Below are 27,029 nucleotides of genomic sequence, written 5' to 3' on the forward strand. Positions count from 1 at the left end.
TGTTTAAATAACATCATAACTTTTTATACTCTCGCAACATGTTGCATAGAGTATAATAGTTTTTTTTTTTATTTTAGAATTGTGCGAACGATTATCAATGAGTGATATATTATATATTATATGTATATACATTAGTACATATGTTAATTTTTCTAAACGTATAGAATTATTGCCAATTACTAAATGAGTGGCGGCGAATCTTTCAACTGACGTCGCTGACGTCCGCATCATTGAGCAGACCTATTGGGTGGTCTACTAGCATGCTGATTTAAGGCGGTGGTGGTAAGTGTGTGGATTGATGGAATACGTCGCAATCGGTGATTATCTCCTACCAGGGGGTGAATTCGACAAGTGTTGATCTTTATGTGCATCAGCAGGAAATATAGTACTTTTTTAATACGGGAAATATTTTCTGGCCAACTGCGGTTCTTTTAATCGTTTTTCACTTCTTTCATTTATTTCTTTATTTCCGATCAATGGATTGTAATTGTGGCTATGTTAATTAAAGAATTGACTTTCAATTGATTAAGGATTAATTAATGAAATAACAAGTATGAATAATTATGCCAAGTTGTCGTGATTAGTGACTGCTTGATAGGTATTGTACTTGAAGGTGATGGAACGAGGAGTGAGAAGAATGAAGTATGAGATGTTAATTACTAACAAGAATAGTATGAGATAGATAGATAAATATATTTTAACTGGTTACATACTATGTAAAGTTAAATATATGTAAATAGTTACAAAGAGTTAATATGTAAATAGGTTATGATAACACTATTTATTTTTATATGACTTAAATATACATGTAATATGTGAGAAACAATCTCACAAAAGATAGACCTTCTTTAATTCGATGAATTCATTCGTAAATCATTTATATCCTCATTAAAAAGTCGACAACCGGAAAATCATTACTTAAACAACCAGAACAACTAATAAACCTGTCAAAAAACATGCGTGCTTACTGTTTGCCTATGGGAACCCAATACTTCATATGTGTACTAAAATCACAAATTTGTATTTCAAGTGTGAGAAAAATGTACAGCCGTTACACATGCATATGTAAATACCCGCAACGGTAAGTGACTAAAAATACGCACCAACAACGACAGCAAAGATTAAAAAACTTCGAACAAGACACATCTGGACAAAATTATTTTGACTAGGGATCAATAAGTTTGTGTGTATGATCACTCCATATATGTAAATTGATTTTACCGATCAACCATAAAAGGCAACAAATTTTTTAGGACATTTCCTGCAACCACATTTGTTTATTTTGCATTTGTGACTCTTTAAGCGTGATTTCGGTGAGAATATTTAAAGCGATGACGAAGGAAATGATAAGGCGGATATTTGCATATATTAATGTGAGTGTGTTACTTATAGTTTTATTAAAATCATTAAATTTTTGAGTAGAGTAGACTATCTTTTCAACTCATTTAAATTGCTCATTTCTTGGACTGGTCAAAGTTCATTGAACTCCAAGTTATTTTAGACCCTTAGATTTACGGTCGAATAGTACTTCGTGACTCTCATATTACAAAAATCTAATAGAATATATTGTGTTGGAGCACTTATCACTTTCTTGGTTACGATGTTTCAGCATAACATTCTGTAGTTTCGAAAATGTAGACTCTGATTTTGCTGATGATTCTCAATTCCACTGAGAAACAATACACTTTATCACCAAACCTCAAAATCTTGGTCGCATGATAACATGTTTATGGTTTAGGAATTTGTTCCATCTAAAGTTACCGAAAAAAGATCAATTTAAGTATCTGTCGTTTGTATTTTCAAATCGAATTGTGCGGTTATCTCTAAAATAAATTCTAAATGATGTACTAAATCTGGGTGCGTTCTCCAATTCAAATCACTTGAGAGCCGTTAAATAGCATAGTTTTACTGATAAGAGTCTCACAAAATGTTTCCCCACTTCGCAGCAAACTTCATGATATGCTGATAACTGTTTTCACTACATACATTCATTTCTGTGTAAACAAAATACGATTTTTAAGAAAGCCTAGCAGTTGAGTACTTGAGTTAAATGTCACTTTGCTGCACACAAAAGCCCTTAGTTGCTGCAAAACTCAAACTCTCTCAGGAAATTGCCGTTTGCATTTTGTTCGGTGTGCTATAGTTCACACTTTCAACCGTTTGATCCCCTTAAGATGCAATACCTTCATTGAAATGTCAATTACACACCTTATAGTAATAATTTTCATATTTAGTTATATTATTATGCAACATGCTTTTGCAGGCATTCTGGCGGAAACAGCCATCAGCTTGTACTTTTATACTCTCGCATCAAGTAGCCTGAGTACAAAAGTTTTGTTCACCTAGCGGTTGTTTGTAACACGTAACAGTAAATGATCATGCTGAAGTGAGTTCCGGATGTCTGTCTGTTCGTCCGTCTGAGGTACCAGATGAGACTTAGCATTTTGAGCAGGTTGGAAATAGACAAAATTGGACTACAAGGTCTACAAAATGTAAAGTAGGCGTGATTTCCTTATTTATAGTACATTTTGATAATGTTGATAACATCGCTTACTTCCCATATAAAACGATTTTAAATTCTATTTGTTTACATTATAATATATAAATAAAGCACCAAAGAAGATAATCTAAAAAGAGTCGAAATCGGACTATAATTCTTCACGTTAAAATTAATAGAAATCGGAGATATATCAAATACATATGTAAACATATTTCTTAAGATAAATTGAAGGTGAAATTTCCACGCTTTTGACCTTTGCAAATTGCGACAGTGTAAAATATTCCGTTACAACCGAACTCAACCCTTCCTTATTTGATCCTTCTCCATTTCCTCAATTGAAAGAAAACCTTTTGCTTTTATTCCGACTGTATGTATACATATGTATTATTATATAATACTTACTATAAGTGTCAATTCACCCTTTTTATTCGGTATCAATTACCGCAGTTCGATTTTATTTGTTGATATCGAATTTCGTGCTAATAATTACTTAGGGTCTGTGGTTTACCCATTCGCATGTAAAAACAAATCAATCCTTTCGTGGTAGCAAATTAAATTGTGAAGTAATCGTGTAAGTGACACCTTCATACATACATACATATAAAATGGCACAAATACCCGGTACTGATCAAGGATATCCACATATTTATATGAGCTTAAGTGGTTGCTTTGACAGTTTCGATTTTATTTATTTACAGATTTACCCGTAATTGATATGCTCAACGGAAAGCATGTAATGTAGGGTAATGTACCCACAAATGCTAAGCAAAGTAATCATACCATTTATTGGAATTTGCCTTAACTCCAGAAATTAGATAGCTATTTTAGAATTATTTCCATTTTATTTTACGTCGTCCAGCCGGGAGTCCCTATATGCATATTCACATTTTATCACAGTTTACTTGAGTCTTGTTTAATCTATCTCTTTGTATTTGTGTATTACTTCTCTATTTATTTTATGCAATTAAAAACACTGGCCGCTTATCTCAGCTGATTAAACAGTTGTGTTTTGATACAGACTCACCTCCTGTCATCCAATTTGTACTCAGTCTACCGGTGGTAGGTTGTTATCTCGATAAGCAGCATGCAAATATTGAATGATTTTAAAATGCACATCATGAGGCTCTGGTACGCTCATGAAGGCAAAACTAACATTACAATTTTTATGAATGAAGTCATTATTTAAACATTCAGCAGTTAGAGGAAGTGCGAGTATGCGTAACGCAGTAAAAATACATGTAAACATAACATCTAACTGAAAGAGCGATTAAATATTTATCTTTCCTTTAGATGAAAGGTAGTGTTAGATTAAAATTTCTTAAATTATTTTGAGAAATATGCGATGTCACATTCAAAATGAAACTGTTACGATTTGGTGAGAACCTACTGTATTTGGATCCTCATATGTGCATATATAGCAAATAAAGTTCTTGTTGGTAGTAGATCAAAACTTATTTACTTGATTTCACTGTTCTTATACTCTCGCAGCATGGTGCACTGAGTATAATAGTTTTGTTCACATAACGGTTCTTTGCAAGTCCTAAATCTAAACGAGTTAGATATAAGGTTATACTTATATACCAATGTAATCACGGTGACGAGTAGAGTAAGGAAAAACACCAGAAACCTTACATTTCATTATAAAGATTGTACAGAATGTCTGCACTCAAATTGGTATACACAATTTTAAATGGGCGTGGTTCCGGCCACTTATGGGTCAAAAACAATATCTCCGTAACTACTCGACCAATTTCAATGCAATTCGGTTCTTGGCATCCTAATCATATGTTAAGAAAATAGGACAAACCGGTTCATAACCAACTCTACTTTCTATATACCAGAACTTTGAAGTCTATCTGAATCGTTTATTTTACAAAATATAATGAAAATTAGTGAAATCGGGTCATAACTTTCCCTAGCTCCCATATACCTAATGTTAGGGTTTTCCAGCTTTCAATAATGGACTTTATACCCTATATGCATATAGCGAATATGTAAGTCAAATTGTGTGTTATTTTAATAAATTTAATTAAAAATAAATAAATTGCGAGGGTATAAAATGTTTGGTTACATCCGAATTTAGCCTTTCCATACTTGTTTAAATGATATCGTTGAGATCGTGAGAGTGACAATAAGGCAATATTGTTGTTGTAAGGCAATGTTGCCTTATTTGATCTAGTTTCCTTGTTTTCCCATGGATATTAAAATGCGCGCTAGTCGCTGTCATAAACTGCAATTGATCAATTTGTTTCACAGTATTGCCAGCTTCGCTTCATTCGTTTATTATTTCTTGCTCCAAATCAGAGCTGATTGTCTGTCTTGTGTAGGTAATTTGAACACCGCGAGATATTAGGCAGAGTCCTTGAGGGAAAACGTCACAAGAAAATTTAATTTTGAAACAATTCCTTGTGGGTTAGAAATTTTCCCACAACTAGCAGCCTCATGTGCGGGTGTCTCAAATGGATGTCGCTTACACCGACAGTGTTTTTTATTTAGAACATCTTTGTTTATTTTTAGAGTAGCAATTCTTTCATAATGCTGGGGGAAAATTAGACGGTTTACGCGTAATTAGTATTCACTGGCGTATGCACATAAAGGAAATGTAAAACTGTTGGTAGAAGTTACTCAAGCACGTATTCTGATAAAGAAAAATGAATTGTGAAGGATGTGATTTACACTCAAAACAAATTAAAAAAGAACTGAAACCTCTGAAATCAATCCATCGCAATATTTAAGCATACTTCCGAAATACAATTCAAATTATCCAAAGCCATGTAATAAATATAGTATTGAATTCCACACAGCAAAGTTACACAAAAATATCACTTACGAGCTGTCGGATGTACCTCGATCTCACCTTTTGCATTTTTGTGTGTGTTTCACTTACCAAAATCCAAGCACATGCTGCGGTTTTCCTGGGAACTTTTCCCCCAACCTGTCAGGCGGACTAATTGCAAGCAGAAAACCATAAAAATCACGCCACGACAGCGAATGTCTATATGGTATGAAAAAAAAAAAACATAAGTGCTGAATTGGAGGCGAAAACAGTAACAGACAAACAAAAATAAATCGTGACCAACGACAAGTGCTCGCCAAGGCTCACTCGACTAGTGAGGTCATGGCGCACTGAATATTTAATTTTTCTTATGCGCAGGCGCACCAGTGCACGCACAAGTGTAGAATTACCAAAAGGCATTCTGCAAAGAACCGAAACGGGATATATAATTGCACTGCTGAGTTAGTATGTTTTCGTAATGTTTCGTATTGGAGTTGTAGGTGTAATTTGTAAAGACAGAACACATTTCGAGCTATTCATACTTGACTCACTTCAAGTGCCTACATCTGGTTAGAGACGTGGCAGACAGCAGGTCTGTGGTATTTCGCCATGTGTCCGGTTGTGGTTTCAGAAGTGCACGCTCCCGAAAATGTGTAGAAACACTTAACCACCTTTTTGATTTAATACATTGACACGACGTGAGCAATGACTTAGACTTTGAAACATAAGGGACCTATGTTCGTAAATAAGGAACGTAATATGCTACGTATATTCTGGGTATATACTCGCTTAAACAAAACATAAACATATCTGTTGAAATTACATTAGCTAGTTGAATATGTCATAAATATTTACGTCAATATTCGTTCTGACTGCTGACTGACTGACTGCGAAATATTTTGATATTAACGATGCTATATCCTTTCTATGGAAACCGGACTACTGAATATCTTTTAATTATGAATGGCTAAAAGCCTTCAACAAAAAATGCATTGTGGCAATATAGGCTTCTAATTAACAGTTCCCTGTGGAAGTTAACGCACTTGTTTTTCCTTCGTTCTTATTTCGTCCCGTGATTCCAACATGCAAGTAAATAGATACACACACATTTATGTATGTATTTGTAAGTAGCACCTTAGTTCCCCTTATTGCGTTTCGTGCACTGTTGATCGACGTTTACTTTCGTGTTTTATAGTGAGCGTAGACGTGTTGCAGGTGGTTCATTTCGTTTTCAAACGCTTATTACAAGGTCCTTTGACTGAGTATTCTGTCATGCGTGACACCAAAACTAGGGATTTCTAAAGGTCCTCCTGTGGTTGCGAGTATTATTTTTATGGTTTCCGGATCAAAGATCATATCCTGCGCAATATCGCAGGATGCAGTTTGTGGAAGTTGTATTGCTATTGACTGAGGGAGAATTTTGATCTGTGACAGATGCTTGTGGGAAAATGCTTCCTATAGTTTCTCTTTTCTTGGGAGCTTTAAATGTGTTTAATTTTTAGCGATTAAAGTTAACAGTTCAATCTAAAGTATTCGAAAGCGAATAGCATTCAGCTGATTCAAGTACGATGTAGGACTTTTAAATTGAGCAATGGCAAACAATATATGTTTTTCACACAAACTCAACTATATTTTCAATGCGATTGCCAATTTAAATATCCTTAGAATATATGCAGTCAAAAGTAAAAATTTTTGGGTCTTAATAAACCATTCTCCTAATAATCCTAAACGGCATTAACTATTCCTACGGAGTGCGTATATATATATGCCGTTCAGCGATATCCCTTCACTGATAAGTCCTAAAACAATATAATTTACACTGTCAAAGTGTAACCAACACATTACAACACTAAGCCACGGATATCCGGCCAGTTTGCTGACCCGCCCAACTCTCCCGCACATCAAATGACAGAATGGCTCTCCATTTCGCAAAGGAAAACTTTCGATATTTGTCAACATTACGATGGTGAACCCTTTCTGTGAGGAGTATTTATGAAGGCAAATGTTTGCACATATCCTTACATGCTGCTTAACACGTAACATACTCGTACATATTAGATAGCGATGTCTGCCACTGGAGGGTGAGCTCTTGATAAGCCGATGTGAACTATTGCAAAGTAGATAAGCAGTTGCAAAAACCAAAGAAAGAATGAAAGGACACATGAGCTAAAGAATGTATTTGCAATACTTAGAGATAAAAGAAAAATCCGCAAACACGCGCGGTTTTAATATCCTTTTGATTCCTTTTATGGTCAAACTAGCGCTTCGTGAATGCGAACTCTATGGCGTTAGCATGCAAAGGAAACAGTACGGTAATCGAGTAAGCTTATAGTTTACTTTTTCGGCAGTCGCTCTTATCCTCTGTGTGTCCTGTCGCCTGTTACGAATTCTTTTGCATACAAATAGTGAACGATATCCCGTGGCGAAAGAACTTCTTTCAGCGCTTTTTACGTCCTCACATTACGCCATTATTTAGCTTTTGTTCCCGCACTCAACAGGACATTGTTCATTCTCGCAGATATGAATTACCTTTATGTAAATAATACCGCAGTCACATATGCGCCACACGCAGCAACCCTTTTTCAAGCTGTGGTAGCACCTTTTATTACCTCCTCGGCGGTGATGAGTTTAATGTCCTGTTGCTGAGCCTTCGCCAACGGTGTGGATGATTGCCTTTTCGGTGTTGTTTAACGTTAGTCTGTGGCGAAGAAAGACACATGCAATGAAATGCTCTGCAACTGAATAAATCAGCGCCCAACTGGTAGTACAAGCGTATTTATATCCTTTGGCTTTATGAGCTGCTTCTGCTACTTATTCTCCCTGGTCATTGCTTTGTGATGCTATTTATCATAATTTTTCAACTTAATGCTGCTCTTTATACACTGCGCACCAACCATAATATACATACAAATGCTTTTCGCAGATTGATCTTTGGCTGATGCTTCGAAAGTATGAGTATTTTCCCTGATTTTCAGCCCTTGGTGCTGTTCTAATGTCCAGTTTTGTTGACTTGTTTGCACAATTTTGCATTTGCCATCGATGCATCTTCGGAGATGCCAAGGAATTGTTTACACTTTCATTTCTTCTTTCTGAGGTATATACGGAAAAGAAATGTGCGTTATCATGGGAAGCGATGAGTAAGCAGACAAGCTCATTTGCGCTGATAATTAATGATAATTTTGACACTTTCTTCTTGACATTTGCACAGCTGTCCAAAGGTTTGTGAACTAAACATCATAAACTATTCAGTTTAATAAAACTCGTTAGGAAGCTGTGCAAGAGGTCAATTGGTTTTACGAAGAATTCAACGAAGTGCGTAAATTATGGTATATGCACTTCAAACACTATCATCTATCTCATCTTAAGTTAAGATAATTTTCAAATTAAGTAAATACATTTTATTACAGTAGATCACAAGCCAGGAATATTAGTGCCAACGAAATTGATCGTAAGATATTCTCGTAAATTAATGGAATACAAAACTATTAATCGTTTGCTTACAATGTAAAATTTATGAATTATTTACATCTAATCTAAAAAATAAGAAATTTCTATACATTTTAGAAAACGTTAAAAGAACTATGAATTATACAGTTTTAAAAGAATTACTCGAATTCGAAGACAATGTCGCATACGGACAACTAGTTTCTATATACTGTGGCTCTAACGAATAATCGGACACCCTTTTATGAAAGTAATTGTGCCATATGACTAATCAGAAATCAATTATATCTTTTTTTTTTTCGAATTTAAACATAATTCAAGGATTTATGTAAGAGTTTTCGATAGAAATGTTTTGCGAAAGACGTTGGTCTTTTGAACATTGGCAACGGCGAATACAGCAGAGGATGGAACGATTAGCTGTACGAGTTATACGCTGGCTAGATCATATTGTTCGAATGGAAGAAAACAATCCAGCTTTGAAAGTGTTCGATGCAGTACACGTCGGTGGAAACAGTGGAAGAGGAAAACCTGCCCTCCGTTGGAAAGACCAGGTGGAAAGTGATCTTGCTGCATTTGGAATTTTCAAATGGCGAATCTGATGAATTCGGCTATAATCGCCTAAGCGTTTCCTACGGCAAATATATATATTTAAGGTTTTATCTGACCGATAAATTAACAAAAATTTTACATTTCAGTTTATAACGATATTTTTTTGTGAATGCACAAAAAACCAATAGAAAAGCAATGTTTATACTCTCGCAACAAAAGTTGCTAAGATAGTATTATAGGTTTGGTCACATAACGTATGTTTGTAAGTCATAAAACTAAACGAGTTAGATATAGGGTTATATATATCAAAATGATCAGAAACACTAAATTTTACAGAAGAAATTGCAGAAGGAAGCTGCACTCAGATTCTTTTTTTAAATGGAAAATGGTATCGCCCACTTATGGGTCAAAAACCATATCCCTGGAACTACTCGACCGATTCGAATGAAATTCGGTATATAATATTTTCTTTACAACAACTTCCCTTATAACTCAATTTTGAATTCCTTCACTTTATAATATATACAAAAGGAACCAATGAAGATAGTGAATTAAAACTTTACAGAAATACTGTACTGTCGAAATCGGACTATAACTTTTCAAATCTCCAAAAATCGAATATGAAGAATTCAGTGCCCATGGTAATTTTTCACCGATAATTTGGGTAAATCTCTCAGGTATCTTAATTTAATACAGAGGAAATATTTTTCTTCAAATAGTGTGTCTCTGTACCAGAAATGGCTAAAATCGGGTCATAACTTCCCCTAGCTCTCATATACCTAATTATAGGAATTCCAAGTTGGGTCAAATTGTGTGTTATCTTAATAAAAATATATCAATAAATTGCGACAGTGTAAAATGTTCGGTTGCACCCGAACTTAGCCTTTCCTTATTTGTTTTTGATTATTTTCTTTTGGAATTGAATTTTGTATGTCAATATCAGTTGTAGCAAACATTTGCATCAATAAATATTAAAAATAATGATTAAAATTGCTCCAAACGAATGCGAACTACGATTAAATCGAAGCAAAGAGTAGTGAAATTGCATTTGAAAGGCAAAGAACAAAAGGAACTGGAAAGGATGTATGCTTGAATACTGCTCGTTTAAGTACAATCGAAATAGCCAGGACAAAACCATTTATATGCCCTAAAAACAAACATTGTAGAGTATGATTTGCTTTTTGAAAACAACAGATTTAACGAATCAAGTAATTCATGGGTATATGTTGATAAAATATTTTTTTGTACTTTACATTCCATCTAAAAAGCTAATTGAATTTGCACATATCGGATTTGTTTTTGTTTGTGTGGTGTAATCCAAATATTAAATCGACTCTGCCATTGTTTGAGGCTTCATGTCAAGGAGTAGGCAAATACTTCAAACCCAAGAGATCCTCGCTGTAATAAAACATTTCTGGGAATAGATGGATAAGGAGCGTCTACAAGTTATATATAATTATATAAATCAGCTGAAACAGGCTTTACTAGAAACCTGGAACTCCATTGAGCGGGAAGTGTGGCAAAACATGGCTAGATCAGTTCTAAGCTGTTTTGGCAAGCAAAGGATCTGCAACTAAAGACTAATAACTGGTTTTTCTTAATTTGTTCAATAGATTTCGGCGCTGTCCGATTATTCGGAAAAATTTACTAATATTAGTATTTCACAAAAAATAATATAATTATGGATTGATATGTTAAGTTTTTATTTTTTTATCAGATAGTTGAAACTTTGATTAATTATTAAATACAAAAAAAAAAAATTAGATACATATATGTAGTTAATTTCTGATTAGCTTTATGACACAGGTACTCTCGTATAAGAGTGTCCGATTATACGATGGAGTCAGTGTATCTGTTAATGATATTTTCGTTTAGAAACGAAAATCCTCTAAAAAAACTGAAAAATTTGACTTTCATTCTAAAAGAAAAAATATTAGATCGAATTATTAGGGGAAAAGGTTGGTAAGTACTTCGAGGCACTTAAACGGGATTCAGTTAAGTGCCTTTCCGCTTAAGTGTCTCAAAAGTATTGCATGTTAAGAGGGGCACTTAAGCGGGGATTACTGTATTATAAATTTAAGTCATGCTTTGTGTTCGAAAATTGGTTACAAAGCATAACAAGTTTGGTAAAGAAGCTATAATTCAAAGTTAAATCTAATAAGAGAACCCTTTATGATTTTCAAAAAAGACTTTCTGAAGCTTAATTCAATAAACTTAAATCTAGCACAGTTATCCGTGTTTGCAAACAGTTCGAAACCTCCATTATTTGTATGGACGCACACACAAAATGCCAAGAGGTGTTGTGATTTCACACCAAAAATTTTATCAGAAACTATAATTAATGATCGAATTTGGTGTTTTATGTCTACGATATACATATATGGTCAGTTGGAAAATTAACGTTTATTTCGCATCTGGGATTAGTGAAACGGGTGGTACGGTAAGCGAACTCATTAAATACACTCTTTTTCTCACACGATGCCATAACCAGTTCAGAAAGTATCCCAAGCCTAAAATAAAAAAAATATTAAAAATTAAGCATGCAAAAGTGTCCATTAACGCCAAGACACACTACCTACACGCCGCCATCCAAGTCCATTATGCGCCGCATGGTTAAGTGGGCTCTTCTGCGTGAGTATTTCATTGATGCCGAACGTCAAGAAACATTATCCTTCTAATAACTCAAAACACACGCTTTGACGAAAATTAAGCCAGCACAAGACGACGATCGCCAATGGTCAGTCTTACAGATACACGGAGCTTTGATTTATTCAGGTACACCACGAACTTGTAAGGAAATCCCAATTTTTTTTATAAGTGACGAAAATATTATAATTTGAAATGTTTTCTCCTTTGAAGATACCAACCCCCAATTACGTCAACCCTTTTGCAATGCTGTCCCTTGCCTTGAGACCAGTTGCCAGCGTGGTTCGCTTGGCTTCGCTTAACGCCGATCCGCCTTACGGGTTGTCCTGTTCCTGTAAATATCCCTTTGTGCAAGCACTTTGCATAATCAATAATCCTTGACGCGTCATTTATTGTACAACTGACCACCGATTTTAGCATGTTTGCGAAGATAAATTATGGTTTGTAGTCAAATAGAAGAAAACAATCCACAACAACAGCACATAAATGAGACACCAACAACAAAAAGGATTTCATAATAATGTGAATGCATCTTTTAGTCTCTTAATAGGAAAAACGGAACGATTTCGTCGTCGAGGTGACATCTGCTCCGCGTCATAATATAGGCGATGCAAGGGGTGAAGAATTGGTCAGTTGGCTATTTCGGAATATTTATCGTTCGACTATTGCTGCGAAGGAATGCATATGTGAAAGATGTGCTGAATGTGTGTGTGTGCTTTTAATAAGAGGATAAAACTACAGCAAATTGGCGATGAACTCTGAAACTTTCTTTAATCAAATAATCGAAATGCTGACTTTTGTACTCGCATTTGAGCTCTCTATTTCTATCAAACTTGTTCGTACCAGAACTCCCTTTACTAAGTAGTTTTTCATATGTAAGTTTAGTTTTATGTATTGCGATGTCTACATTACAAACATGTCCCGAAAAGAGTTTTAATAACCCAAACGACTCCTACTCTCTGTGAGTGCTTAATTTAGTCAGTATCTGACATACTCTCCTCTCACAAAATCTCCTTTATAAATTATTTAAAGAGTCTTTCAGTAGCTTCTTAACGAGAGTAAATAGCATTCCTTAGCATTCAACTCGTTTACAAATTTAAAAAATTATTTTGTCACAGCGTTATTTACTGGACATTTTGCTTTTTTATACTCTCGCAACATGTTGCACAGAGTATTATAGTTTTGTTCACATAACGGTTGTTTGTATCACGCAGAAATAAAAGAGTTAGATATGGAGTTATATTTATCAAAATGTTCAGGGTGACGAGTAAAGTTCAAATCCAGATGTCTGTCCGTCCGTCCGTACAAGCGATAACTTGAGTAAAAATTGAGATATCTTAATGAAAATTGGCACCCTGTGGAGGTTGCTTTCGAAGATGGACAAAATGGATGGACAAAACACTCACAAAATGGCGAAAACCGAAAGCACATAAAGTGTCATAATTAAGCCATACATAATGTTATGAAAATAAAATTTGGTACAAAGGATCGCATTAAGGAGGGGCAGATTTGGATGTATTTTTTTTTTAAGTGGCCGTGGCCCAGCTCACAAATAGAGTTTTTATATATATCTTGCAACCCAAAAAAACTGTATAAACCAACTTTCTGCAGTCGTTCCTTTTAGCCATTTCCTTATACAGTCCAAAAATTAAAGAAATCGGATAATAACAACGCTCACCTCCCATACAAAGGTTATGTTGAAAATTACTAAAAGTGAGTTAACTCACTAACGAAAAATGTCATAAACACTAAATTTTATATAAGAAATGGCAAATGTAAGCTGCACTCAGATTTTTTTTACAAAATGGAAAATGGGCGCGGCGTCGCCCACTTATGGGTAAAAAACCATATCTTAGGAACTACCCGACCGATTCGAATGAAATTCGGTATATAATATTTCCCTGATGACACGGTAAAAAATGGGTGAAATCGGTTCACAAGCACGCCTACTTCCCATTAAACTCAATTTTGACTTCTATCTGATTTGTTCACTTTATAATATACATGTACATAAGGAACCGATGAAGATGGCGGAAGAAAACTTTACACAAATACTGTATATCATCTGTGGCTTCACTTATGGAAAAAATTTCAAAATCGGGCTATAACTTTTCAAGGCCCCGGATATCTGCAATCTCAGTGCCTAAGGTAACTTTTCACCCAAATATCGGCAAATCTTTCAAATATTCAAATTTAATTTAGAGGAAATTTTTTTATCCAATTGTGTGTCTCTGTTCCAAAAATTATTAAAAAATGATGAAATGTTCGGTCGCACCCGAACATATCCTTTCCTTACTTGTTTTTACTAGTATATGTACTAATGGAACTTATACAAATTTTTTTACTCTTCAAAAAATTAAAATATTGCGAGCAGATCACTTACTTCGCCTTCTCTTGAGCATATATGTATGTACAATGTATCTCAGCTGTAAAACACGGAATAAAAAAATAACATAACACTAGAGATAAGCGATATTTGTAGAGAAGATTCAACGAATACAGAGCGATAATCTACTGTTTAAAATCGGAGGTTAGCTGACCTCTTTTTGATATTTTTCTAATCATTGAGTGAAGTAAATAAAATATGTATACTATGGATTCTTCGCTTACTATCGTGAGCGCAACAAATATTCATGAAAACGACATCGAACGCACTTCATTACGCAAATAAATCTAAAGAAATTAAACGAACACTTATGTAAATTATGCATTTAGATTAAGTTGGTTCCTATTTTTGATACTATATAATAAACTATTGTATGTAATATTTGTATGTATATGGTTATTTAATTTTTTTTTTGGTGATTTGATAATAAAGCACATATTGTAGTTTTATGTGGTTGAGTACATACATATGTACATAATGCCCTCTTTTATATGTCGGATTTTATAATTCCGAGTTTTTAGTGCCAAATTAGCGTTGAGAACCAGTATGTAAGATGTGGCTTTGCCTTATAATTGATGGAAAATTTCTTGATAAGAAATTTCATGGAACACTCTATTTGTAATCATTTATGTACTTCATTATTCATTTGGTTTTAGCGTAATACAATATTATGTATACATTGGATTCCATTTCGCACAGATAAGACATACTCAAAGCGCTGCCATTTTTAAATGAACAACAAAAAAGTATTTAATTGTTTGTATAAACAACATGTTTCCGATTAATAAATAAGTGTGAAACACAATGAATTTGTGGTGGCCCCAATCAGCGTCGTCCAACTTGGACGCCCTGAGCAGCTTTCTAATATGAAGTGATCTGCAAGTGAACTTTTGTCCTTTCGCTGAACCCAACTCAACTCACCGTTTGGTGGACAGCCAAAGCGGACTGCTGTCCCGCAATGCTGATCTTCGGTGACATTAATTTTTAGGGTGAATTGTCGGCAATTAGAGGTGCGCGATCTCCTACTAACGATTATATGAACTATGGTTGCTATATTAATAGCACATCTGTATATACAGTCATGTATATATTCATACATACATATGCGTTTATATTCCATAATTTAAGTGAAAATAATAAATGATGATTTTCTTGTTGATGTTCTGTGAGTTTGAACTTCTTTAGTTTATATGCATACGTATTATTGTTGTTATAGAAATTTATAATCCGTCGCATGATCTCTGAAGAAAAAAACTAGACATGTGACAGGAGCGTGATAGTAAAAAGAGAGTAAATGCTTGATTGTTATAAAGTCGCCTAGGCCAAGTATTATTTATTAGTAATAGTAATTATTAGATATAGTAATTATAATTATTCCATAAAGAAAATATTATAGAGCATCCCATATAATAGCCATAACATATTTAATCAGTTATACAAATGTACACAAAGGCATAATCACTATTTAACTGTTCTTCTTCTACCAAATGCAGATTCCTTGCCTCGGTTGCATATGACCCAAAAAAAATTTTATATCAACTGATGTCGCACATTCAATTCGTTACGGATGAATACTATTAGCGTCTATGTTCGTCTGCCAAACATTTAAAGCCCCAACCAACTCGGACAACAAGAAGTGCGATTTCATAAGCAAAAACATATTCTCAATGACCACTTATGTATATAAACATACATACATAGTATCGGGGCGATCGAGGTAAGAGGGGAAAGCATCAAGCATCTACACTCGTAAAGTGCACTGATGGGTCTCAAGTGCTTAAGTATTATCCTTTTTATAGTCACTTCCGATGTACCGTTATTGTTGTTATTATTGTCGTGTGATTTCATCATCCATTTTATATTTGCCACTTTTTCGTGAGGTTCTTCCCTATTTTGTTGTACCATATTTTCATGCGCATTTCGTTGTGCCATGAGTTATGCGAAATTTTCATTATTTTTTGTGCTTCTGAAAAAGCTAAACGAGAGTTCGACGACATTTCGCTTCGTTTTGTTGCATTCAGAGTACCAACTTGAAATAAAAAGGATATCATCATCATTATCCTTAGCTCAGCTACACTTGAGCGTGAGCATAAAGGCGTTCAAATGCGATTTAGCTTGCAGGCAGTAGGCGGACGAAAGGAGAGGGTAGCTGCTGTTTGAAGTTAAAGGGGCGGTTGTGGCAGATTAAATAAAAATAGAAAACCAAGTCGCAAGTGATTCTTGGCGTTTATAGCATAATTTCTATGCATGTTTCATGTGTCAAACTGAGCAAAACAGAAGGCAGCACGCAGCGCATGGATGGAAGAGGAGCGGCTTGAAAAAGATTTTTCCTGTAATAATGAGCTTAAGCGGCAGTGGATATTTGTAATGATAATTCTCTGATGACAATAAAGTATTCAACATAAATTCTTTCGCATTTGTGACCAGCCTTGTGGTGAAATTGCTATGTGAGCGTTTCTTGCTAAATTGGATTTTATGCAAAAGTACTTTGTCCATTCCTCATTTCTCCCATATACACATGTATATGGGTACGAAGGGGCTATCGCATTGGAAAAAAATCCCATGTAACAGCAGAACTAGATCTTTGTGCATATTTACCGAAGTATCCATTTCCCAAACAATAAAAGCAAATTAATTTTAACACAAAGTTCCACAGACGATAGACCATTTCACACACTGACTGACCGAAACATAAATATTGTATCTTATTATAATTCAACCAACGGAAGTACATAAATTTCACAAGGGCATTCGAATAAAATCCTTGATGTCAGTAGAAGGCAAGTACAGAATCAAATAAAGGAAACACTTTTAAATACATTCCGAAATCTTATCGTTTGGTATCGTACATAACAGTTGTCGGCAGAATGATCTTCAATGTCGGTAGGATAATAAGTTGCTTCGACTTAAACAACCGCAGTTGAAGGACATTGAGAAATGTGCTCAACAATCTGGCATGTGTAGGATCGCCGGCACACAAGCTGTGCGCACTCATTAAACGGTATTTCTTTGACCATTTATAGCCACTTAAGGGGCACCCAACAACCACAAAAACCACAGCAACCTACGCAGCAATAGCGCAATATCAACAGCAGCCCAAGTGGCAGATGAAGTAGCCAATGTCTTTTGTCTCGCATGAGTATCTCTCAGATATGGATCTTGCTGAAAAACGTCGTCGATGGCGCTTCATGCTTTCTTCTAGCATCCGCAGCACAATTCATTGCCTTTGTTATGGTGATCCTGCTGTGTGTCTTGCGGACACAACAACAACCTTCTGATTGTATTTTCCTTCATGCCTACGCAGCCGTCACTGTCGTTTCGAATCATTTGCGGTTGGCTTGGTTGTACATCAAGCAGCATTAAAAAGAGTGCTGCTAAAACAACAAAAATTAAGCAAAGCAAAATTTGTACTCTTCGCCGTTAGTATCGTCCTGTCTGTTGAAGTGCTCGGCCTCGCACTGATTACGAACAAAAGCGCCTTTTGTTGTGCGCTATGTTGCAGCATTTGTTGCAACTGTTTGCTGCATATCCATTTTGCACATCTTGTGGCGCGCAATCGCGACACTGAGGCCACCATTGTTCACATTAGTGGGTTCTAATATGCTTCTAATGCCCTTCCCAGCCAACTGACTTCTATACTTTTCGCTGATGCGAAGCAAGCAAAGGTGTGCGGCCAAAGAGCGTGGGATTTTTCTCAACCAAACTCTTCGCATATGTATGTGTGGATGTATGATACGCTTAAATTTATGACGTGATGTTCATTGAATGCGAAATATTCATTTGTTCACCATCGGAAAACTAGCCTCATAAGCTGAGGTACGCAGCAACAGCTAATTCAGTAATGCTTAACATAGTTTTTAATACTATTTTTCATTAGAGGATGAATCCCCGAATACACCTTTCGTCTCATTTATTTAATATTTTACGAGCAAAGAAAATCCTAACAAATATTAACTTTTCTAATACTCATGTTTCATGATAGGCCTGTTTCGGAAGTGTTTGCGATATTAAGAAACAAAATAAGCAAAAAGTTATATAAGTATGTACATACATACAATCAACACACTTCAAAAACCTTAACCTACTTCCAATACACATGTATAATGCGTTGATAAAATTCATTGTTTTGTATACTTATGTATTGAATCTGCTTTAAAAATTTGTCGAACTCTATAGTTGCATAACTTCCAAAGTTTTTATATAATTACCATATGTAACTCTTTGTAGAGTAGAAGTTACAATATGCGTAACACGTCACGTCTATATAGTTCAAAATACCGGCTATCACTTAGAACTAGGAGACATAATGGTTCTTAATGGATAAAGTGGAGACTCAACAGAGCGAATAACTCTGATTATATGTTGGCAACCAAAAACATAACCAAATTTTACAGACAATAATTCAATAATTCAATAATATACAAAAGAGATGTGTAAAAAGCGACTTCACAGTTTTGGCAATGGGGACAAGGGTTTCTATGAGTGTGAATTTATGAAAACATCTTCAAAATGTAAACGAGTTATCGTACAAATGTGCATGTTTGACCTAAATTCTAACTATGCTAAATGAATACTTCAATTTGATACAAAAATAATGGATTTATGTTTACTAGATCTAATATAACGAAATACGGAAATATACAAAATTTAGTCTACCTTCGACCGTTCTTAGTGTCTTATTCAATGAACACTCCGATGAACAATTTAAAGAGCATCATAGTAGCAATTATCAAATAACAAGGCATTCGCTTTGATCTCAGGAAATTATTCAAGATACTAGTGAGGAGATCTAAAGATAAATTCTACCAAGTCATTCGGTATCAAAATAAATAAATAAAGCGCGATGCCGACATCACTCGAGAATGCGGAGGCGTTTAACAGATGAGCTTCTGTAGACAAATGTGCCCCGTAGTACTAATGTTGATGCAAATCGCACAATTTATACCATACATATCGTTGCTTATTCCGTTGATTTTTCGTTGATATGTTATATTAGAAGAGCATAATTTATTACACACGGACGCGTACAAGCAGAGCGCTCGCATGGGAAGTGTAGGTGGCTGATCAACACAGAAGCCACCCATCATCCGAACTTTAGTTGTTAATCGCTTGCCATAAATAATCGCGGCTGTGCACGTACGAGTATGTTTGTCCCTCGAAGATCATCAAAAAAATTCCAAATCAATAGGAATGGAAATTCTTTTAATTTTTGAGGTAAGTCAGTGACATCAAAGTAAATTAAGAATGTGCGTGAGGTCAATTAAAATGGGCATCTTTAAACCCCTGTGTGCTTATATAATACACAGTATTTTTATAAATAAAACACGGCGATTGCAAACTGCACAGTTAAAAGTAAGAAGCTGTAATGGTGGTATTATCTACATTTTTGACACATTCCAAACACGTGGCAAAAGGTGGAAAACATGTATTTTTTTATATAAAATAAGCAAGATTTTTCAAAGTCGCACAAATGCTCTATTGCATTTGCCGTGTTAAAGTCAAATTCGATTAGCAGCATCCCATTTCAGGACAATACGGCTGACACATAATGGCAAGATAATGCAGGCGCGGTAAATGAGATCAACCCTTCTTGTGTAAACATTATGATCGACCGAAGTTAAGATGATCAACTGCTTGCTGTCATCTCGGTCACACAAAAGTACATGACCTCAACAATTTAACAAACCAATGATTGCCCTAATTCAGAATGTCGAAGAAGCGGGAAACTCGATCAAATCCTCAACGACTTCAACACACATACATATACACCGAACACGAGCAGAGCCAAAGATCAAGCGTAGCAACGAAGATCACTAGTGTGGTAAATGGACCATAAAGAACTGCAAGGAAGGGTGCGAAATCAAAAAGTAGAAGAGTTAAAGTCTACAATAAAAAATTAAGGAATTGCAAACATGACAAATGCGATAAGCGAAAGGGATGGAAAGGGCCCGAAACAATTACACTTTCTAAGCAATTCGGAGAGGGGAGCGAATCAACAAAGCGCATAAAATAAACGAGAGCATTGAGTGCTGCTGAATGGGACTTCAGCTTCCACGCATGATCGGCTTAAGTGATGCACTGAAAGGATTATTATCACGATTATCGAGTTTTATAAAAACACACAACACACGTGCACGAGTACATATTGTATATAGTTGGAAGAAGAAGGAGTATCAGTGTTCTTGTGTTCGGCCTCATGCTGCGTGTGCGCAACAACTTTTTCGGCAGGACCGGTCCGTTCGAAACAGTTTTGAATACTTAGCTGAATACACATTTAACTTATTTGTTATTGTGTCATTGTTGTTTGAATACTCATCACGCCACATTACCATTGTTGCGTCGCACCGTAGCACCAATATGCAGCTTTTGTGGTTACCGTACTATAGCTGCAGACAAAACGGACGATTAGCATTCATTGACAGGAATCCGCTTGAAATGATTTACTCAATCGAAATCTCGATTTTCAACGTTAAATAAATGATTTCACAGTCTTGTTTTTTGTAAAAAGAATATTGTCATTTCGCTACTTTTATAAAACGATGAGGGTGTGGAACCGTTGCCATCACTAAGTAGCAACAACAATAGCGCACATTATACGTTGCCACTGCCGACGATTTACCCATATTTAATGCTCTTAAGTTAACACTTGTCATCACAATGTTGCGCCGAGTGCTACTGTACATGGGTTTCTAAGTAATTAAATACAAGTATTGTGAGTAAAAACCTATTGTAGCGCAAGTGTGCACACGTTTTTGAGGCACTGAAGAGGCATTTACGACGCGTTAAAGCGCAAATTTTTCACAAATATCATTTATTGTTAAGACCGAAGCATTAAACAGCTTCGGAAGGCAATAAGTTCCCATCCTATTCGCTCATACATATGTATATCAAATATGGTAATACGGTATGGACAACCATGCTTCTACAAAAGTATGAATTCAGTATAGACATATATTTGCCAAATCAAATCCTGCACTGATTTCGAAGTCGACTAACTCTGATAAAACACACCCACTTTCCATATAACTGAACAATATGCTTAATGATTATGTTTGGGTCACTCAAACTTCACTGTTCTTCACTTCTATTTGAAAAATCATCGAAGAACATACATGCTGCAACGGGAGTGCAAGGCTCAATGTTCCACACGGAATTATGTTTTTTTAATTGTTTCCCATGATATCAATAACTTTATAATGCTGTAAAACGGCCGAAAGTGTAGAATGCGCTGAAATTTTAAATGAAACACTCATTATCCGGTCAACAGGACAACACATACGTGCAAAAAACAATTATCATGCCACTGCCGCCTAAAACTAAAACTCTACCTTTGAGCTGCAGTTGCGGTTGTTTCTAGGATTGTTGCGCCTCGCCGCACGCAAACAAAGAAATCAGGAAGTAAGGAAGTTAAGATCCGGCGTTTGGTCGACGCAAACATAAATCAGCGAGGTCGCGTCGAGTTCCGCTGAAACCGCGATACAAAAATTCCCAGGAAAGGTGCGTGCAAGGTGCTGCATTTGATCTCGTATAAAATTGTGCTTATACGCAAATGCATCTGGCTGTACCTGTGTGCATAAGTGGTTCGAGTACACAAACAATTGCTCTTTATACGCCATCCGAGCGCCGCAGTCACTTGGTCACTTTGTTGGTGCGATATCCTTCCTCGCTTTCTGATTGACTGACTGCGTCAAGTGGTTGCATGACAATCAAATGGCATGAACGTAACAGGACAGCAGTTGACAGCGCTAAACGGCAAACTGTGAAGAGTCTTTTAATGTTTGTAGTTCGCTCAGTTTTGTCCGTTTCTACGTGTTTGACAAAAATATGACGTCTGTTTTTCTTTTTGCTGTTGTTGCTCTCTTCACCCTCCCTCGATTATCTTGATTGCTGTTTACCACCGGAAAATGTTGTTTTAGTTGCAGGAAATATGATTTTTTGTTTAATTTAAACAGCGCTTTGATTGTTATGCAACCACCAAAATAGAAACGCTTGTGGTTTCGCGCATTTGCTGGAAAGGATCTCGCACACAGAATGAATCGGTTTTATTAAACTGTAACAGCTGAATGCAGCTGCCTGTGCAGGTGAAACAGAGTATTTGGGAAAGTGGTTTTATTATCAAGGCGTTGATTTAGATTTTATTCCATATGCTCTAAGAGATGACTGGTAAGAAAATTGGTGTTTTAAAGCCATGATGAATGCATAATAAATCGTCCATAAAAGCTTATTCGGCTATAGCTTCATCACCAATACATACGGATTATTTAATGTTTAATTCAGTTCTTCTAGTTAATGTATTACACTTGAACCTAGCTAAAGAGGCTATGTATGTGAAACAATTGAATTGAGTTCATGATAACTGCCATTTTCTACAGAAGGTTTTTAAACGACCACTCCTCTAAAGAACATATACGTTTTAGGGTATGAAACACATGTATTATAGTAATGTTATGGTCCCTTTTTATTTATACCTATGTATATATCTATATAAAGCTCATTTATGAAGTTTATTTCTACATCGATTCCCATACACATGCATGGAAAGACGTACATTTATGATACTTACCATATGTACATATGTGATGTACTCGTCAGTTTAGCTAAGGCGCGCAAAGCTAATTTAAATATAAAATACATTAAAATTCAACGAAAAAGAAAATCACATTTACATTTCGCATGTCCTGCTGTTTCATCCTTTTCTTTGCAACTGACCGTTCCTCAAACAAGCTACGCTTGCACATATGTATATACACGTATACACTGAAAATTGGTGAGAAGAAGTTGCCAAAAGTACGGTGATGACCTCTGATCTATGTCCGCTGAGTGACCGGTTAGAGAATATTCTTACGAACACATGCGCATGAGCACTTTCCCAAAGTACATGTCCAAGGGGATTATGTGCGTGACTGACCAATGGACATTTGAACTGCCCACTGCGAGCCTTATTACCCTTCTACTGTATTTTCCACCCTTCAATTGGCGCTACAAGACTTTCAATTATACATAGTCTATTGCTAGCAATCCTCTGCTACTCATACATATAACAAAGTCCAGTTCGCGAATTCCATCTACAAGAAATATCGTAGCTGTCGTCTTAATAATTAATTTTGTGTGATTTATGAAAATAATCTGTTTACGCATTTATTGCGTGTGTATGTTCGCGTTTTCTATTTTAATTTAAATAGCTGAATAAAAACCTGAGTAGCCAGAGATGGTATGTAGCTCTGCGCGTATTGCGCGCCAAATCCAGTTGTAATTTGAAGCTTTTCTGTTTACCTAATTTAAAATACTTTTCGTCTCTTAATGAATGTGCGCAGAAATCATTTTTATGCAACAAGACGGACAATAACCGACAAAAGCCAACAATGCAACTATCAATCATACGCAGAAAATGGATTGAGATCCACTGAGGGCAGCACATTGTCAAAACCAGAATTGTGTTGCTCTTGTTGTATATTATGTAACTTCCAAAAAACTAAATACATATGGGCATATGTACATATATCTTTTAGTTAAAATATCCACAAATATTTTTTGTATTACATCCTTTTACTCACTTAATTTTATGTCATTTGAATGAGATTATCTGCATAGCAGCGGCTAATCCAATCGATTTAACAAAACATAGACAACTAGATGAAATAGGAAATATTCCCTAATCTGTCTGAAAGGGTTAAAGTGCTGCCAAGGAAAGGGTGTATCTCAATGTTAGATTGCTTCCCTTCCTGCTAAATTAACTAGTATTGTTGTTGTATACATATTAATTTAATTTATGCATATCGAGTTGCTGAAACAACAGCACTTCGACAGAGATTTATTTGCTTCATCAGTCAACTTGATGAGGTAATTATGGAAATTTTTTAATAAAGCAGAAGCAACGACAACAAATGGCCAAATGTGTAAATCGTAACTTAAGAAATGTAAGAGCTCATTGAAAGATTTGACAAAAAGAACTTGCAGCAGACTAAGTACAGGACGCATCCGCGACTGGAAACAATGTTCAGAACAAACTGACTTGTAGTCTATTAATTTAATTGTCACTCTTGGTCCCGTGTTTGACAGAACACTGCCAACAAAGCTTCTGGCGCTACAAACATTCGCATACAAATGCACATTTACATACACAGTTTGCTTTTGCAGTCAGCTTCGATGTCAAAAGGTGAAATTTCACACAATAATATTATCTGTAAATTTATGTTAATTGAATTGAAGCGATTTAGCCGTTGTTTCTCATTTGAAAGGGGGTAACATTTTGTGGGTTTGCTTCGCGGTTGAGCTGTGTACTCATTTAATCTTCATTTAAAGATTTTTAATGTGAAATAATTTTAATCAGGCGGTTAACTCAGCCCAAATGTACAAATACATCTCAAAAATATTGCCGAAGTAGAGCTTGAATGTTTATTAAAAAGAAGCAGGATAATCAAAAGCTACGGATATTTGTGGAAAAGTGCCTTTCCAAGTATGCACAATTCAACCGTAAATCGTTCTTGTATGAACATTTTTACAACAACATGTTGGAACAAACGATCGTTTTCATTATTTCTTAAAATAAGCACCAATTCTGGAAGTGGGCTATCATAATATCCAACATGGTTTTTTGAATATGTATGATAATTCATAAGAACTATGTATGTATGTAATTCCACAAAGAGACCGCAAAATGCGAACCGCATCTCGCAGTTATCATATCCAACTTTGTCTTTTCATAATCGCATATACAAACAGAGGTTATTTTATAACCGCTTATAATTTAATTATTCACAAGACAACTTCTCCGTCAGTACATGTATGAATGTAAGATCTTCATATCGCTGTTATATTATGGAATCCGGAAGTAGTTACGGAGTGATTATAAAAACTCTTTGAACAAACAGAGTTTATGTTTGTACATTTCAGACTTGCGCCGGCAGAGGTCTTACAATGCACATTGCACCAACAACATCATCATCTGAATCTTATGTGCACAACAAAATATGAAGAGTGACAAGTGTTTGCGACAAAGGTTACTACGAGCGGCGAAGATAAAACAATCAGAAAATTATGACACAAGTGGTGGAATACATATCATCAGGTACTATTCCACTTAGCCGTAAAATCCATATAAATATATGTATAAACGTGTATTTAGAGATGCATACTCATTAAAACAACCGAAATCTAAAGAATGTAGAATAGGTGAGAGAAACAGATTGCAAATGATAAGCCACCAACAGACCATGCTGCAACAGCCAGACAAAACATAAATAGAATGCACAACGCTAGTCCGAACAGTTACAAGTCAAGACATTGTAAGTTAACTTGCGCAAGAAGAGAGAGCACATTGCAGGACACCGCAAAAGACGAATGCCGGCTACTCATGTCAAATGTATCTGAGGCTGAAATGACATGAGAAGTTTCATAAATACCAAATCAAAGCAGGATGGCTCAATAAATAAAAGAAAGTTTCACCGATTCTTAAAACCACGTTATTAGTTATGTATGTATATATAGAATCACTTAACGATTTTAGTTATTATTTATGTGTATTGTAGATGTGCACATATATCTTTTACTTTACGACATTTTTTAAGTACTTGTCATTGAGATCAAAAGACGGTCAGCAACTCTTTATTGCCTTGTTAGAAGATCAAAGGTTTAATGAGCAATTTTGGGTGTTCTTAACATAATACAGTAAATGGATGAAGGTTGTATACCGGATGTTTGTCTTGATTATGTCTATGTAACAGTTTCGTGGTCATCATAAACGAGCACGCGCGAACTGTATTCAAATATGAGAGCTTGAATAATTATACTTTCTAAATCGGCAACGAAGTTTTTCCCCATTAAAAATTGTATACATGAATTTTTTCTATAAGAATTAAGTATTTTCTTATATCAATGCTAATCTAGAGGAAGAAAGTTGTAATCATTATAAATGTCGGCGATTAAATGGAGCCAAGGAGGTTTTAACCACACTTTGAAGTTTATGTTATGTAATTTCGTTGATATTTCACTTCGGAATAGAAACATTAGACCCTACGATATTTAAAACGATAAAGAGGTCGTGAACATCAGAACATCACTCTCATTTCTTCACTTTAATTTAACGTTTCTTCTCTCCTTTCACTCTTCACTTCATTTTTGACTTTGCTTTGTAAATATTTTGCATATGTCACCGGGAGTTCGCAAACACCAAAGTTTTGCGCGCGGGCATTGGCTTGGAGTTGCCTGGTTGACTGCTCGGATAGCGGATGCGAACGCGTACGCTCATGTCATGAAATCATCATGCTCATCATACATACATATGCATGTATCCTTATATATTGGATTGCGTACATCTGTGCAGATACTTTTATATAATCAGGCTTTATCAAAAGGACTCACAAAGGATGACTTTGTTGAAAAACAAATTGAAAAATAAAAAGATAAAAACAAAAATAAAAATGCATACATATATATATAAATGTATGTATATGTATAACCATATAACAGTAGCAAAAAGGCAGCAAACAACCTGGTTGCTTTTGTTGAAATTTCAATTTAATTTCCCCGACGCTTTCATACATTACAAACAGTCTATGGCGCATAAGTATGTGCTCGTACACATCAACATTTTTGACGCGCGTCTGACATTTGTTGGCGTTCTTGTAATATTTCACTGCGTTGTTATTCTATGTTGCACCTCAGATGATGGAACGTCCCAAGGAACGCATTTTATACAAACACATATATGATGAAGAAGATGCATATAT

At 35.5% G+C, this 27,029-nt stretch overlaps 1 long non-coding RNA gene across 1 annotated transcript; it reads left to right on the forward strand.

Annotated features, from left to right (window-relative positions):
- Positions 1–19,331: 19,331 nt before the first annotated feature.
- Positions 19,332–26,718, forward strand: LOC128924125 (uncharacterized). The gene is made up of 3 exons (XR_008472810.1): positions 19,332–19,515; positions 25,195–25,774; positions 25,830–26,718. It is a non-coding gene; the product is annotated as an uncharacterized LOC128924125 (long non-coding RNA).
- The last annotated feature ends 311 nt before the right edge of the window (positions 26,719–27,029 follow it).

The sequence above is a fragment of the Zeugodacus cucurbitae genome, chromosome 2 (genome assembly GCF_028554725.1).
Source record: "Zeugodacus cucurbitae isolate PBARC_wt_2022May chromosome 2, idZeuCucr1.2, whole genome shotgun sequence".
Taxonomy (NCBI): Eukaryota; Metazoa; Arthropoda; class Insecta; order Diptera; family Tephritidae; genus Zeugodacus; species Zeugodacus cucurbitae.